At 37.3% G+C, this 16,546-nt stretch overlaps 1 non-coding gene across 1 annotated transcript; it reads left to right on the forward strand.

Moving 5' to 3' along the window:
* Positions 1-3,317: 3,317 nt before the first annotated feature.
* On the forward strand, positions 3,318-3,424 carry LOC117616875. Its single transcript, XR_004584219.1, has one exon. It is a non-coding gene; the product is annotated as a small nucleolar RNA R71 (small nucleolar RNA).
* Positions 3,425-16,546: the final 13,122 nt, after the last annotated feature.

Consider the following 16,546-nt stretch of genomic DNA (forward strand, 5'->3'; position numbering starts at 1 on the left):
GGCCACACTCCTTGTCTGTCCAGTTTCGTAGGTCATTTTGCAGACCTCATTTCAGCAACTTACACAGGTCGGATGAGGAGATATAAGTTGTTCTAATGGGTGTCTATTAGAACATATCCAAATTTCGGTCCAATTGGATAAATCTGGAGTCCTCAGCACATCAAAGACTTAACTAAGTTCACAGAAAAGTCATAGTTGGCTACCATCACATTTAATGTGGCTACATCCCTAGAGACATGTGATACACATAAGAGCAGCCCCACATGGGAGACAAATTAGCTTGGGAACTCAGAAAGATGAATAAAAGTCAAGCTTTCCATAAAGAGACTAAGAATAGTCCACAAAAGGCATTTATTGGGCAGTTGAGGTAGTTGGGCAGCAGCTAAGAGAGGTGTGCTTCACCAGCCAAAAGGGAGGATGAATTTGGCACTCTATAAATAGAGAGCTGTACTCTCATTCAAGGAGACACAAACATTCATTTCATCCATTACTCAAACACACATTCAGATTCCATCATTCACCACAAAGAGAGAAGAGAGCTAGTTGCAAAGGAAGAAAAGCTTGGAGCTGTCCCGGGAACTACCTTGCTGCCATCATCTAGTTCTTCTTTTCTCTTTATTCTATCTATGTATTTCTTATATTTTCTGTATTCCTAGTTATGTCCAACTAATCCATTTAGTTAGGGCTTAAGATGAAGCCCAAGTCATGAAAATTCAATGTTATGGATGATTTCATAATTAATTGAATTCCTTGCTTTCATTATCAAGTTGTTAACCTCCAGTTTATTATGTGCTTGATGTATGTTTTCTTAGAGTAGCTAACTAAAATTTTATGCATCTAGCACTTGTTGGGAAGGGGTTTAGATTCACCAATTCTACTCTCATTTCACAAGCAACATATGAATGACCTAAGAATCATTCAAGGGGTTAATAACCATAGGTTGACTATGACAGATATCATGTTCTAGGACTTGTGTGATTATCATATTCTCAAGGAGCTTAATGACTCTTATATGATTTATTCTAAGTAGATACCATGCTTAGGTTGCATATTAGAGATCACGTGTAGTGTAGATACCATGCACAATCACATGCCTTAGGAGAATCATGCATCCTGACCTAGATATCATAGGCTTGTATGTGATAATCTATTGTTGATGAGCTTGAGTCAATTTTTATGAATTCATAGCTTGGATAGGAAGACTAATGGTGGATTCCAAGGCTCTAAACCACTCAATCATTGTTTCACAACTTGTTGATTGCTGCCAATGTTTACCTTCCAGCACTTTCATTTCACTTTCTTATTGTCATTTCAACAACAAAACCCCCCATTTCGAGTGTGTGTGTGATGCTAGGATTCTGTCCTAGACCTTGCCATTTGTTAGTTTGTATTATTTCCTTGTTTTTTCTGTTTAGTTGCATTCTAAGTAATTTAACTTGGAACCAAGTTACCATTCTCCATGGGATCGACCTCGTATTTACATAAGCTATACTATAAACGGTTCGTGCACTTGCGAGAATTAAAGTTGCTATTTTTAATAACTCATTTTAGTTGTTAAGAATAGAACCACCAAGTTTTTGGCGCCGTTGCCAGGGAAACCGATAACGATGGTGCTATAGTTAGATTACTTTGTGTGTTCTTTTTTGTTGTTAGTTTTATTTGTTTCTTTTCTTTGGTTTTTCGTTTAGTTTTCAGTTTTTCTTTTTAGTTGTTATCTCCACTGGAGACACTAAATTTAGTTTCTTTATGTGTGCATGTATGTCCGAATCTGACCAGGAGCAAAGTTCACTTAAGCCACTTTCACCAAGAGCCGCTGCTGTACTTGCTGGGTTGAGGAGGAATTATAGTTCTTCAAGCAGTGAGTCTAAGAGTTACGAATCTGAAAGTTCAAGCAAGATGGCGAAGATTCCAAACAACAACAATAATGTTGAAAGAGGTGGTGCGCTTGTTGTCCAACCTTGAAAACCCCTGTGTGAGTTTTCCATTCCCAAAGTCACCGATCAACCTTCGTGCATCGTCTATCCTTAACTCACAATTGACAGGTTTGAGCTTAGAAGTGGTATGATTCATCTTCTTCCAAATTATTATGGTAATACCACTGAGGATCCTTATATGCAACAATCTCAAGGACCTCCCCTGGGATTCCAAACACAACAAAGGCAATTCCAGCAAGCTCCCCAACAAATGCAAGAGCAAAGGGGTGATCAAATGAGAAAATTGCAAGACATGTTCAAGACGTTCATGGGGCAACAGATGCAAACCAATCAGAATCTTCAAAATGCACTGAACAAACTAGAAGTGCAAGTTGGCCAGATTGCATCCACCATGAGCAATAGAGCATCCGGAACTTTCCCGAGCCAAACGAAGGTGAATCCACGCATCAAGAGCATGCTAAAGCAATGCACATCTTGAGAAGTGGTAAAAAAAATTGATAATAAAGTTGGAGATACCAATGAAAAGCAAGAAGAGGGAGAAAACATAGAGATCATTCAACCATCACAAGGGTAGCCCACAGCTTCCGACAAACAATCTCTCAATCCTTCTGGGAAAAGCACAAACCCTAGGGTATCATCTAATGCTAATCAAGTTCCAATTTCATCTAATGCTTTTAGGCCTATTTCACTTCCGTTTGGCTCGGGAAAGTTCTGGATGCTCTATTGCTCATGGAGGATGCAATCTGCCCAACTTGCACTTCTAATTTGTTCACTGCATTTTGAAGATTCTGATTGGTTTGCATTTGTTTCCCCATGAACTTCTTGAACATGTCTTGCAATTCTCCCATTTGATCACCCATTTGCTCTTGCACTTGTTGGGGATCTAGCTGGAATTGCCTTTGTTAAGTTTCGAATCCTGGGGGAGGTCCTTGAGATTGTTGCACATTTGGATTGTTGTTCCACCTAAAATTAGGATGATTTCTCCACCCCGGATTGTACGTCTTTGAATAAGGATCATTATGAGGATTCCTTGCTTGAAGGGCATTTGCTTATTCCAGCATGTGCTCCGCAAAAGATTGGTCTTGAACTTCCACCTTGTTTCCAAGAGGGCCAGTCACTGCCTTTTGAAACAAAGAACACATAACATCAAGTTTTGCAGCAATCTCATTATTAGTATTTACCTCAAAGACCACAGCTTTCTTAGGAGCTCCTCTTCCTCTATTGTAGCTCCACTGTTGAGAGTTAGAGCTCAAAGATTCAAAGAGAGTAAAAGCCTCATTTGCTGTTTTGTTCATTAGTCCTCCTCCACTTGTTGCATCTACCATCATCCTTTCGGAATCAAGGAAACCTTCATAGAAAGATTGCATTTGCATCCAACTCTCTATGTTGTGGTGTAGGCAAGAACTTACCATCTCCTTATACCTCTTCCAACATTCATGAAAAGCTTCTCATTTCTTTTGTGTGAAACCAAGAATTTCCTTTCTAATCTTGTTAGTCTTTTGAGCTAGAAAGAATTTCTGCAAAAACTTATTAGAAAGCTCATCCCAAGTATGAATTGAAGCATTAGGCAAAGAGTATAACCAAAACTTAGCTTTATCTTTTAAAATGAATGGGAATAGCCTAATCTTAATCTGCTCATCATCAAGGCCTTGAATTTTGATTGTTTCACATATTTCAAAGAATTGCTTAATATGCATGTAAGGATCCTCAGTGGTATTACCATAATAATTTGGAAGAAGATGAATTATACCACTTCTAAGCTCAAACTTGTCAATGTTGAGGATACACGATGCACAAAGGTTGATTGGTGACTTTGGGAATGGAAAACTCACACAGGGGTTTTCGAGGTTGGACAACAAGCGCACCACCTCCTTCAACATTATTGTTGTTGTTTGGAATCTCTGTCATCTTGCTTGAATTTTCAGATTTGTAACTCTTAGACTCAGTGCTTGAAGAACTACAATTCCTCCTCAAACCTGCACGTACAACAGCGGCTCTTGGTGAAAGCGGCTCAGATGAACTTTGCTCCTGGTCAGATTCGGACATACATGCACACACGAAGAAACTAAATTTAGTGTCTTCAATGGAGATAACAACCAAAAAGAAAAACTAAAAACTAAACGAAAAACCAATGAAAAGAAACAAATAAAACTAACAACAAAAAAGAACACCCAAAGTAATCTAACTATAGCACCATAGTTACCGGTTTCCCAGGCAACAGCGCCAAAAATTTGTTGGTCCTATTCTTAACAACTAAAATGAGTTATTAAAAATAGCAACTTTAATTCTCGCAAGTGCACGAACCGTTTATAGTATAGCTTATGTAAATACGAGGTCGATCCCACGGAGAATGGTAACTTGGTTCCAAGTTAAATTACTTAGAATGCAGCAAAACAGAAAAAACAAGGAAACAAAACAAACTAACAAATGGCAAGGTCTAGGACAAAATCCTAGCACCACACACGCACTTGAAATGGGGGCTTTGTTGTTGAAATGACAATAAGAAAGTGAAATGAAAGTGCTGGAAGGTAAACATTGGCATCAATCAACAAGTTGTGAAACAATGATTGAGAGGTGTTAGAGCCTTGGAATCCAACACTAGTCTTCCTATCCAAGTTATGAATACATAGCAATTGACTCAAGCTCATGAACAATAGATTATCGCATACAAGCCTATGGTATCTAGGTCAGGATACATGATTCTCCTAAGTCATGTGATTGTGCATGGTATCTACACAACACGTGATCTCTAATATGCAACCTAAGCATGGTATCTACTTAGAATAAAGCATACAAGAGTCATTAAGCTCCTTGAGAATATGACAATCACACAAGTCCTAGAACATGGTATCTGTCATAGTCAACCTATGGTTATTAACCCCTTGAATGATTCTTAGGCCATTCATATGTTGCTTGTGAAAGGAGAGTAGAATTGGTGAATCTTAAACCCCTTCCCAACATGTGCTAGATGCATAAAATTCTAGTTAGCTAATCCAAAAAAACATACATCAAGCACATCATAAACTGAAGGTTAACAACTTGATAATGAAAGCAAGAAATTCAATTAACTATGAAATCATTCATAACGTTGAATATTTGACTGGGCTTCATCCTAAGCCCTAACTAAATGAATTAGTTAGACATAACTAGGAATACAGAAAATAAGAAATACATAGACAGAATAAAGAGAAGAGAAAAACTAGATGATGACAGCAAGGTAGTTCGCAGGACAGATCCAAGCTTTTCTTCCTTTGCAACTAGCTCTCTTCTCCCTTTGTCGTGAATGATGGAATCTGAATATGTGTGTGTGAGTAATGGATGAAATGAATGTCTGTGTCTCTTTGAATGATAGTGCAGCTCTCTTTTGGCTGGTGAAGCACACCTCTCTTAGCTGCTGCCCAACAACCTGAGCTATCTAATAAATGCCTTTTTTGAACTATTCTTAGCTTCTCTTATGTGTAGCACATGGCTCTAAGGATGTAGCCACATTAAATGTGATGGCAGCCAACTATGGCTTTTTCTGTTAACTTGGTTGAGGCTTTGACATGCTCAAGGCTCCAGTTTTATCCAATTGTGCTTAAATTTGGATATGTTCTAATAGACACCCGTTGGAACAACTTCTATCAAGGATATCTCCTCATCCAACCTGTGTAAGTTGTCGAAATGAGGTCTCAAGATAACCTACGAAACTGGACTGACAAGGAGTGTGGCCCAAATTGGGTTTGTCTTTAAGCTCATATTCCTCTTATCCCAATCAGCCCTTAACAAGCATGGATTGCATCAAATGTGATCCCTTGCTGTCTTAACCTACAAAACAAACAAAAAGAGGTAAGTGACTCAAAATAAAGAGAAACTAAGCAAAGTCACTAAGTAAAGAAGGCATGCGAATGTATGAAATTATGAACTTATCAAATGAAGGAGAGGAAAAGGAAGATGAGGGGATTGAAGGGGATGAAGTGCAAAGAAAAAGAAGTGAGGAAGAGGCAGATGAAGTTATTTAGGTTTATGATAACAATGGCAACACCATGGTGGCATCTTCAGAGTGAGTGAATGCGACATCTTTGAAAAATGTTGAGTTTAGTACCAGGGACATTGATTTGGGTCAACCTACAGCTATGCTATCTCAATTGAATGTTTGGTTGAATGATGAAGTTAAACTCGTGGAACAAGGAGTCCAATTACGGAAGAGGAATAGGAATATTTTTATGTGGAAGATCACCGAATCTAGTGAATTGATGAATAAAACTATGGTAGTTAAAACCCGACTTCGGATGCTAGACCCAATGAAGGCGATTCCGCATGATGATATGGTGAAGTTGATGAAATTTGTTTGGGATGGCACTAGGGACCAAAGTAAGTCTTTGTTTTCTTATAGAAATGGTGACAGGACCCGACCCAAATTCCGCTTTGGAATCTGAGCCGGACCCTGTGCGTGTCCGACACCTGGCGGATGTCGGCACGAATGACCTAATTGCCCTTCTATACAAAGCACGATAAAATAACAAAGTTGACATCTACCGAAAAAACCGGCAGAGTTTTCCTTGTAACTGGCTCAATACCAAAGCATTTACACCTATCAGCATAAGTATATATACATTCCAATAGTTCAATTCTAAGTCTAGGGCAAAACATCAGAGCGGTTACTAAGAATTTACAAAGGAGTTAATCCTTTTACAAAACAAAGTCCTACATCAGAAAGGAAAGCGTGAAAGGTGGAAAACGGCCCGGTGGTGGATCAATGTGCACGCCTACAGCCTGGGGGCGCAAAACATTAAAAAGGGTGAGTGGACCCAAAAACAAAGTTTAGAAAATAGCATAAGAACATACTAACCCCACTGTAAAAACAGTTATACAAACCAAATTATTCTCTTTATTTCTGAAATCAATGCACTTATATAATTTTACATGTATATAAATATATGTCAAGCATACTCATATCATTTTTAAACTCTTAAAAGCACTGAAATCAATTTAAAACTACCACCTAGGTGTACCCTTTATTTCCATCAATTCCTTATATCCGTCAATTCTTTGCATCACCATGGGTGACACATACTCGCAGGTCTCAGTGACACAAGGACAGTCCGAGCCGCAACTCGCAGGATTCAGGGGACCATAGTCCACCTGATCCGCATTACTCGCTCCACACGAGTTCGAGTACCAAAGAACTCGTGGGGCAACTGTCAAGCATGCTAACTAAACCGAAGGCAACCAATACAATCCGAAGACAACATTTAATCTGAAGGCAACTTATTTACCGAAGGCAACATCTGTATATCTGAGTACCTAAGGTGGCTTAGGAAAATATAAAGTTTCTGAAGAAAATCTGTTGAATAACTGAATTTCTATAAACTCTAAAATTTTGCTGCCATTTATCTGATAATTAACTAGAATTTCTTTTCTTATATCTGTTAAAGGGTATTCCACTCAGCAGCATGCAAACTAAAATATTCAAAAACATAAAACAGCTTATAACATTAATCTTTGAATAAAATTTATTCAAGATCAAATACTGTAACAGAAACTGAACTGCTTAAATTCATTTATAAAAACAAAGAGTCCACTCACTGGTAGTCCGTGCTCGCTGGACCTCTTGAAGGTCCCTCCTGCGGGTCAACTGGTGCCCAGGTGCCTGATTCAATGCCATAATATTCTATTAATACAATATAGTATTAATTTAAAAATCTTGACCCCCGGCTCCTAGAAGTACGTGCGTCAGATTAAAGTTGTTCCTAGGCCGATAAAAGCTTTCCTTCCACTTGGAATAGTTTAGCAGTATCTTGGGACTCAAAAAAGCGCTAAATTGCCAAAAAGTCAACCCAGGTCCATGACCTCGCAATTATGATCCGGTAGCCTCTAGAAGTTCCAAGATACTTAGGACACATGTCCCCAGGGTTTGGTCTTGATCGGACGGTCGGATTGATCACAATCGTACAATCGCACAATTTCTAAACCCTAGCCCTAGGATTGGCGATTTCCAAGTATCCGGGACTCCGATTCACGATCCGTCAAATCTTACACGATTCTGAAATTTTCTAGAGTAACAGATCTGAAAATGATTACGATCCAACGGTTCAACCATATTGAACCCGAAAATCGCACAATATGTAAAATCTGTTCGAGACTCACACGGTATCCAAATTGAGATCCGTGAATTCCTACGCGCTCATGACAACCTAAGGATCTCATCGAGATACAGTGCCACTTCACTACCCTCGCCCACACGCCGCCACACGCGCCGGCAGCGCTGGGTGTCTAAAGCGATTACGCATAGACTCCAAACTCCTACCCTAGGTATAACACCATATTTGGAGCCACTTTTGTTCTTGGACCTACCCCAAAAACTGATCGGAAGTGGCCGGAATCAAGATCCCAAAATTGGCCAAATTTCCAATTCGAAAATCAATTACCTACCCTGAAAATCGATTGAATCCTACCCAACCATCAGCTAGATCATGGGAAATAGGTAGAAATCCATACCTTACTCGTCAAATTTGGAGGAGAGATGAGGGAGAACGAGCGGTTTGAAAATCTGTGAAAACCATCTCTTTTTGGACTTTTTTCGGCGATAACAGCTACGGTCGAGCGGCAGGGAAGGGCGGGCTGAGTGGCAGAGCTGACGTCGGTTCTTCCTGGACTGGTCCGGCAGTATGTGGTGGTCGGTGATGGTGGTCCACAGAGAGGGGGGTTTGGCGTCGGGGCTGGAAAATTGTCGAAATGAGAGAGAGAGAGAGAGAGAGAGAGAGAGAGAGAGAGAGAGAGAGAGAATGAGGTTTTGTAAATAAAAAAAATCTGATTTTTCAAATTACCGTTTTACCCCTCGTAGTATTTTAACCGTATTTTCTTCGTTAAAGCTCCGAGTCGAGTCCATTTCATGTCTACGGACTCATTTCATCGTGCTCTACGCAACGGTGTGTGTGGAATTGTCAAATTTCTTGTCGGTCAAAAAGTCAACCTTTCGTTAATAAATTATTCCATGGGCAAAATTGTCTTTTCCTCTAAATAAATTACTAATTAAATATTAATTTAAGTTTGGGTTATTACAGATGGCATAAGTGTATATTTTTGAAATGTTCTCATGTAAAACCTTTCTACATTCGTAGTTTAGTGATGAAATTTGGCTATGTGGAAGCTGGGATTGAATTTCACTCCCCTCGTCAAAGACGACAGTTGGCTACAAGGATATGTAAATTTAATTGATTATGTAGTTCTTTTAATGTACTTAGTTTTTGAAATTGGCAACAGAAACATGTGCAGCACATTGATTGGGAGTTGTATCTCATCCAGAAGCAACAATAAGAATTTGAGGCTGTAGAAATATTGGAGTGGACAACCACAAATTTATTTTTCATGGTATGTCAAAGGCCTTAACCGAGTGTATTTAATTATGACACATTATATCCATACTTACTTTCTGGAGATGTTTACAACTTTTATTTTCTATTTCAAAAAATCACATCCATACTTGTTTTGTGGATGATAAAAGAAAAAAAGAGCATATCATGTGGAAAATTAGAAACAATTTACTTAAAGTTGTTAATGGCGAGCTTCTGGCGTGTGGGATGAGTTGACACATTGTGTATAAGGCGTATGTCCCTTATATGTTGACAACGCATAAGCATTGGGTGGCCCTAATGATTGATCTAGTTAATTGTGAAATCAAAGTGTACGATTCAATGGTTGTACTTATTCCAGATGAGATCTTAAAGCAAGAATTTGACCCGCTTTCAACTTCGCTTCCAAATATTTTAAACACTATAGAATTTTATGAAGAATGTGTTTACACAAACGATTGTAGCTGAGATTGGTAGTGTCTGTAGCCAATAGAACATGTGAGTATTCCACAACAGTCTAATGAGTGAGCACAACTTGTTAATTTAGTTTTATTACTTTAAACTGTCAATTACGCTCGAATGTATTACTTGAATTGATTGGGTTCTTCATTTGCTTCAGAGGCGATTGTGGCATGTTCGTGTTGAAATACATTGAGTTTTTGAGTGCTGGGATTCCTTTAACTAGTTGCACTTCGCATAACATGCCATTTTTCCAATTGAAATTTGTTGCAGAGATATTACGGGGAGATGCTTACAAATAGTTATTAGTTGAACATTTGTTATGGTTTTTTTTTTTTTTTTTGTGGTCTGAAACATTTTGTGATGGTTGAGATTGTATTGTTTGCTTAAAGGGCTCTCAAAAGGATCTGACAAGTACTTATCCACTTCATTGGATATCTCAACGAATTGTTCATCATTCCTTCTTTGCACAAATTGTGGCATTAGTTGAAATGTGGCATCTACATTTTCACCAATTTGTGAAACCTCATCCTTATCAATTTGGCTCACAACATCATCCCCAACCCCTTTATACTCATTATATAAATCATTCAAACACTTTACAAACTCATCTTGTTTTCTAACATTCGCCCCAAGATTGCCAAAGCTTATTTGGAGCATTTGAAGCTTCATCCCTAGATATAATACATTGCCCAAAAATATAAACTTATTCACAACCTCAAAGCTCCCCCAATATTTGTCAAATTTCAGCTTCATTGAAGATGCTACCTGTTGCATTGTAGGATTTCTAGGATCCTTCATTTTTGTTTCTATTAGAACTTGTAACCCAACCAATTCTAGGAAAATTATTGTGGAGTTTTGATTGCACTAAACTTCAATGTAACATCATAAAACTTTTTGAGAAAATGTGCAAAAGCTAATGCCTTCTCCCAATCATCATAATTTGGAGGTCCCACTCTCTTAACCATCACTTTCTTAACATTCTCTTCCTCTGGAAAGTAAGCTTGAAATACTTCATAACCATAGAACATCCTCTTAAAGACTTGCCTATACTTGAATGCACCTTCAAGCATTTTGTAGGTTGCATTCCACCTTGTAGGCACATCTATTGGCACATTTGTCATCTTATCCATCTTACATGCAATGTCAAACTCTATAAACTTGTCCAACCTCGCCGGAGAAGAGTGAATAAACTTCACAGAATTTCTTATACCCTCAATTGAGGCACTAAGCTCCTTCAACCCATCCTTAATAATTAAGTTAAGAATGTGACAAGCACACCTCAAGTGCAAGTACTTCTCATCCAACATTAAGGTATTCATTGCCTTTAGGGTTTGTGCCATATATTCAACTGCCCCATCATTGACGGAAGCATTATCAACGGTAATTGTGAACACCTTGTGTACACCCCAATCCGTCAAACATGCATCTAGGGTTTTCCCTATGTCAATGCTCTTGTGACTAGTAATCATTGTGAAGCTAATTATTCTTTTTCGCAAGTTCCAATCACTATCCATAAAGTGAACTGTCATAACCTTGTAATTTGTGTTTTAGATCGATGTCCAAGTATCGATTGTAATACTAACTCTTTGCTCACTAATCACACATTATTTTTGCATTTTCAATCATGTATAACTCCCACATCCCCTCGGCAACCTTTTTCTTACTTGGTACCTTCAATCGAGATTGCACCTCATACATCATTTCCTTAAAACCCAAACCCTCAACGACTCTAAAAGGATGCTCATCCTTAATGATGAACCTCACAATCTTTAACTCATGCTTTTTTTTATTTATTAAATGTGTGAGGGACCAATCCACTACCTATTGTACCCGAAGTCAAGGAAAGTTGATTTACATCACCTTGTTAATAGAGAGGAAAGAGCTTGCATCTCCTCTCTATGTGAGTTTAAACCCATTGTCCTATTTTTTTAAGGGTCCGTCAGCGTCTCCAATTTGCAATAATTGCAACCCCCTATAATCTTCTCTACCCGATTACCATCATTCTTTATTTGTTTTGTGCAATGTAATCACACCTTCAATTTTCGGGTTTTCCTCCTATCTCACACAATAATCCCCTCGTGTGTGGGATGTTGTGTTTGAGTTGGAGATTGTGTTTCGGGTGTTTCGATTTGTGTTTAGGGATTAGAGGCATTAGGTATGTTAGAGTGGCTAGACTCCTTCTATTAAACACAACACAACAAGAACAACATAGAAGTACATTAATATATTAAAACATAATCAAATTAAAACACAAAACAACAAATTAAACTAAAAAAACAGAAACCAAATCAATTGAAAATCATAATTCCCAATTCCATTCCCAATTCAAAGCCCTAATTGAAACCCTTAAAATTAGCCTAAATAATGTAAACAAAATAAAATAAAAGGTCCAAAGCAAAATCAATTCAATTGAACTATTTAATTAACCCTAAACAGCCTAAATTCCGGTTGAAGAAAAATGTGAACCTCCCAACATAATTTCACCACCGCTAATTAATTAATGGGGTTATATTATTTTAGGTTCGATCCATTCGAGACGTAGTGTCTCATAATTACAATCTCTTGCTTCAAGGGAACACCCTTTGATTCCATCAAAAAGAAACAAAACGTGTGTATTTGGTTTTGTGGCTACACCTAAGTCAAACCTCAGGGTGCCTATGTATCCCCTGCGAGAATCAAGCCACTCGTAGTTCAAAGAATCGCAATGAATAAATGACTCTTTGCGAGGGAAATTTGATTTGAATTGTATTGAGAAGCATTTGAGTGAATTTAGTTTGAATAAACTAGGGATTCGATATGGAATTGTGTTTTGGACGGTTGCATCTAGATTGAATCTCTAGATAGCCTACGTACCCTTTCAAAGGGATCAAACCAACATAGTTCGGATTTAAGATTTGGAAATTAGCGGGTAAGTGTGGCCCACTAATTAAGAATTTGTGTTTGAGAGATTTGAATTGAAATTTGCATGTGTAGATGACCCATGCAAATTTCAATTCAAATCTTTTGTTTTAAGAAATGGACTTTAGAAACACACCCAAATCCCATTTACAAAACAAAAAGGCTTTTAACTTCTTTTAAATTACAAAATAGCTATTGATTTCTCAAAACAAACCCAACCCCAAAACCTCATATAAAAAAAACCCAAAACACTCAATAGGGCATCAAAGTAATTTAATAATCAAAATTAAATTCAATAGGTTCAGCTGTCATTTTTTAGGTTTTTTGTGGGTAATGTTTATAAAAATTAAATGGTGTAGGGTTTATTTATAGTTCTAGTGCTAAGAATGTGTATATGACTAAATATCTCATATAAAAAAGGAGGTTGTGTCGCACAGCCCCTCTTCCCTATCTTGAATGGTTCTCTTTGACTAAAAATTGAATAAAAGAAAAGGAGATGGGCAATAGTAAAAGTACAGCTATAGTAAACAAAAAGAAGAGGAGTTGGCAAGACAAAAACCGAAAGCTTTCTCTTTGGTTTCTGAAGCAAAAGGACAGATTGTTTTCTCCACCAAATAAAGAAATCTCAAGGCCTTCGATCTGGCAGCGTAGTCTGTACATACAAAAAGAGAAGACAAAAATTCAAAAACATAGAAGCAAAGAAAAGGAAAAAAGAAGAAGAAAATGGAGTTTATGGGCATAGGTTACCACGTGAAAAGTAAGAGGATTTTTCCCCCTTGTGTGTAGCTGGTGATGAGCAAGAAAAGGGGTAGTGGAACTCTACTTCCTGCCAGAAAGTCTCAAAGGTTTTCTTTGGTTATTGACCTTGGGAAAGTTACAGCACATAAAGGACAATAAGAGAATTTGTCTCTTTTGGTTCCAAGTCACTTGCGAAGCTGAATCCCAAAAGCATCCATTTAACTGAAGCGTCTTCTATTGCTATTGATGTTGTTGTCCATGCAAAAAAAAAAAAGCCAAGTTAGTTCAATCAATAAATATATATATAAAAAAAAGAACTAAAGAAAGGCATGGGGATGCTACCACGTGAAGGACAAAACAAGAGAAATAATTAGAGATATTTAGTCATATACCCATTCTTAGCATTAAAACTATAAATAAACCCTATACCATTTAATTTTTATAAATATATCCAAAAAATGACAGCTGGACGTATTGAATTTAATTTTAATTATTAAATTATTTTAATGCCCTATTGAGTGTTTCGGGGTTTTTATGAGGTTTTGGGGTTTGGTTTGTTTTAAGAAATCAATAGCAATTTTGTTTAAAAGAAGTTAAAAGTTTTTTTTGTTATATTGTAAATGGGCTTTGAATGCGTTTCTAAAGTCCATTTCATATATGATTTTTTTTATAATTTAGGCTCTTATATTGGGTATAATAGTGAATCTCCATTTTTTTTCCATTACTCTTTTTTTGTGTTCCCCCTTGTTTACTTTTTTTTTTTTTTTTTTTTTTTTTTTTTTTCTGTGTTGACTTGCTGGCGGCAAGTGCCCATAGGGAGGCAATTCAGTTGCCGTGAGACCCTTTTATTTTTAGATGCTCCCTACAGAGGTTTTTACACGCCCTCCTTCCTTGATTTTGATTCCATGGTGGGTTCACCACCATATCCTCCTCAACTCTCCATGATTTGAGACATCCCCTACATTTGGAAGCATTTAACCAGAGTTGACTGTTGGAAATATGATGATTGAAATCATCATGGAAGACAATCTTCCTTGTTGGTTGTGAAATGAAAACATCTATGGAATTATTTTAACGGAGCCAAGCCTTGGAGAGAGATTCCTAACTTTTTTTATGATGATTGAAATCATCATAGCCAAAATCTTTGTGGGGTGCAGATCGTATCCTCAGGAATACTTGCGCGGAGCCGTCCCTTAGAGAGATTCTTGACCTTTTTTATGATGATAGAAATCATCATCACCAGGAACCCTCAGGTTGATCGAAACCTAAAGTCTTGAGCAAACAAGAAAATTATGCCATGAAACTATGATTTTACCTTGAGATGACTTTTGCTTTCTTTGGCGTGCTTGCTCTCTTTCTTTTCTTCCTGCAGCTATTCACTCCTCTGCTTCTTTTTCTTTCTACGGCTGTTCTCTTATCTGCTCCTCTTCTTTTTCTTTTTTTCTTAAACGCAGGTGTGTCTCTTTTATAGGCCATGAGTCTTGAGGAGTTTGAGATTGAGTAAACTATCACTCCTTGGCCTTAGTTTTTGATAAAAACACTCTAAGTACAACCCTTGCATCAAAAGAACTTTTATTCCTTTACATGCTTGATGAATTATTTTTGTGGTCGCTCACTTTTAATAAATTTCCAAGTAGACAGCCATCCCTTTTATTTAATGAAAAAAAATATCATTTGAACAACTCCGTCAAATTAAAATAAAAAATAGCCCAACATAATTAAATTATACTTTAAAACAGAATCTATTCAATTAACGTTTTAAAACATATCCAATCAATTCACATTTTAAAACATATCCAATTAATTCACATTAACCCTAAACCCTCAGTACTGATCAATTCACAATTTTATTAACCCTAAAACGTATCCTAAACATAATTAACAAATTATTTATAAACATAATGAACAAAACATAATTGCTAGATTAAACCCCAATTCAAAGTTCAAAGTTTCAAAGTTCAATTTCAAAAATTGGGTAAAAAATTTACTTGAAGATGAGGAGATAACGATGCAGAGACGATGATGAGCGACTGAGAGAGGCAACGAGGTTGATGAGTTTCTTTCCAGAAGGAAGAGACGACACACACAGAGACTGAGATGAGAGACTAGAGAGAGACTGAGACGAGGCAGCGAGGTGGACTAAGAGATTGAGAGTGGGGACGATGATGAGTGACTGAGAGAGGCAGTGACATTGTCTTAGAGAGAGGTGGCGACATTGGTTGATTGAGAGAGAGAGAAGCGACGAGGTCTATGGTGTTTTCGCGAAGGGTTTGAAAGAGATGGGTGAGATTGAAAAGTTGAGAGAGAGAGAGAGAGAGAGAGAGAGAGAGAGAGAGAGAGAGAGAGAGATGAGATGTGCGAGTGATTGATCTGACAGCTAGGATTGATCGAAACAAAGAAATCCTAGTTGTTAGAATCATCTAATGGCTGTTAGTGAATATAAAATATTTATAAATAGGCTAAGCTTACCATATTTTTATACCACATTGTGTACCACCTTTTTAATAGAGATGAAGCCCACCAATACAATGGGGCTCACCTCTATTAGAGAGGTGGTACATAATGTGGTATAAAAATTTGGTAAGCCTAGCATTTTCCTTTATAAATATTTAATTAAATTATTTGCAGTATATCACAAAATTGAGATTTTCATAACCGCATCGACAACCGCACAGTGCAGTCAGTTCAAAAAACAGCAAATTGTGGTCGATTTTGCTGTGATGACGGTTTGATTGTGGTGAATAATCGGTCGGTAACTGCGGTTTTGTTGTATATCGGTCTAAAATGTCAGCCCTAGAGAGAAGAGGAGAGGGAGAAGAACAATGGCTTCCTCCCCCTCAAAGTGAAAACGGCGCTAAGAGCGTTTTCGGAAAGAGAGGGGGCTTAAGGTTTTGTTTCCTCGCCATTTGTAACAAGATGAGATGAGATGAGAGTAAATTACTTAAAACAATAAGAAAATTAAAGCAAAAGTAATAATCAATTGAAAGTAATTTTTTTGTAGCGAAAACCAAAATTTACTTATTATTTTTAGCTTTTAAGGTAAATATTAAAAAAATTATATTCATTTTTTCTACTCTTGATGCTGGTTAAATTTGTGCAAAATGTTATGAATGAATTCCTATTTACCAAAGTTACTTTTGTGGATAATGTTTCTCAATTAGTAAATAAGATCCTAAAGAA

The sequence above is a fragment of the Prunus dulcis genome, chromosome 1 (assembly GCF_902201215.1).
Source record: "Prunus dulcis chromosome 1, ALMONDv2, whole genome shotgun sequence".
Lineage (NCBI taxonomy): Eukaryota > Viridiplantae > Streptophyta > Magnoliopsida > Rosales > Rosaceae > Prunus > Prunus dulcis.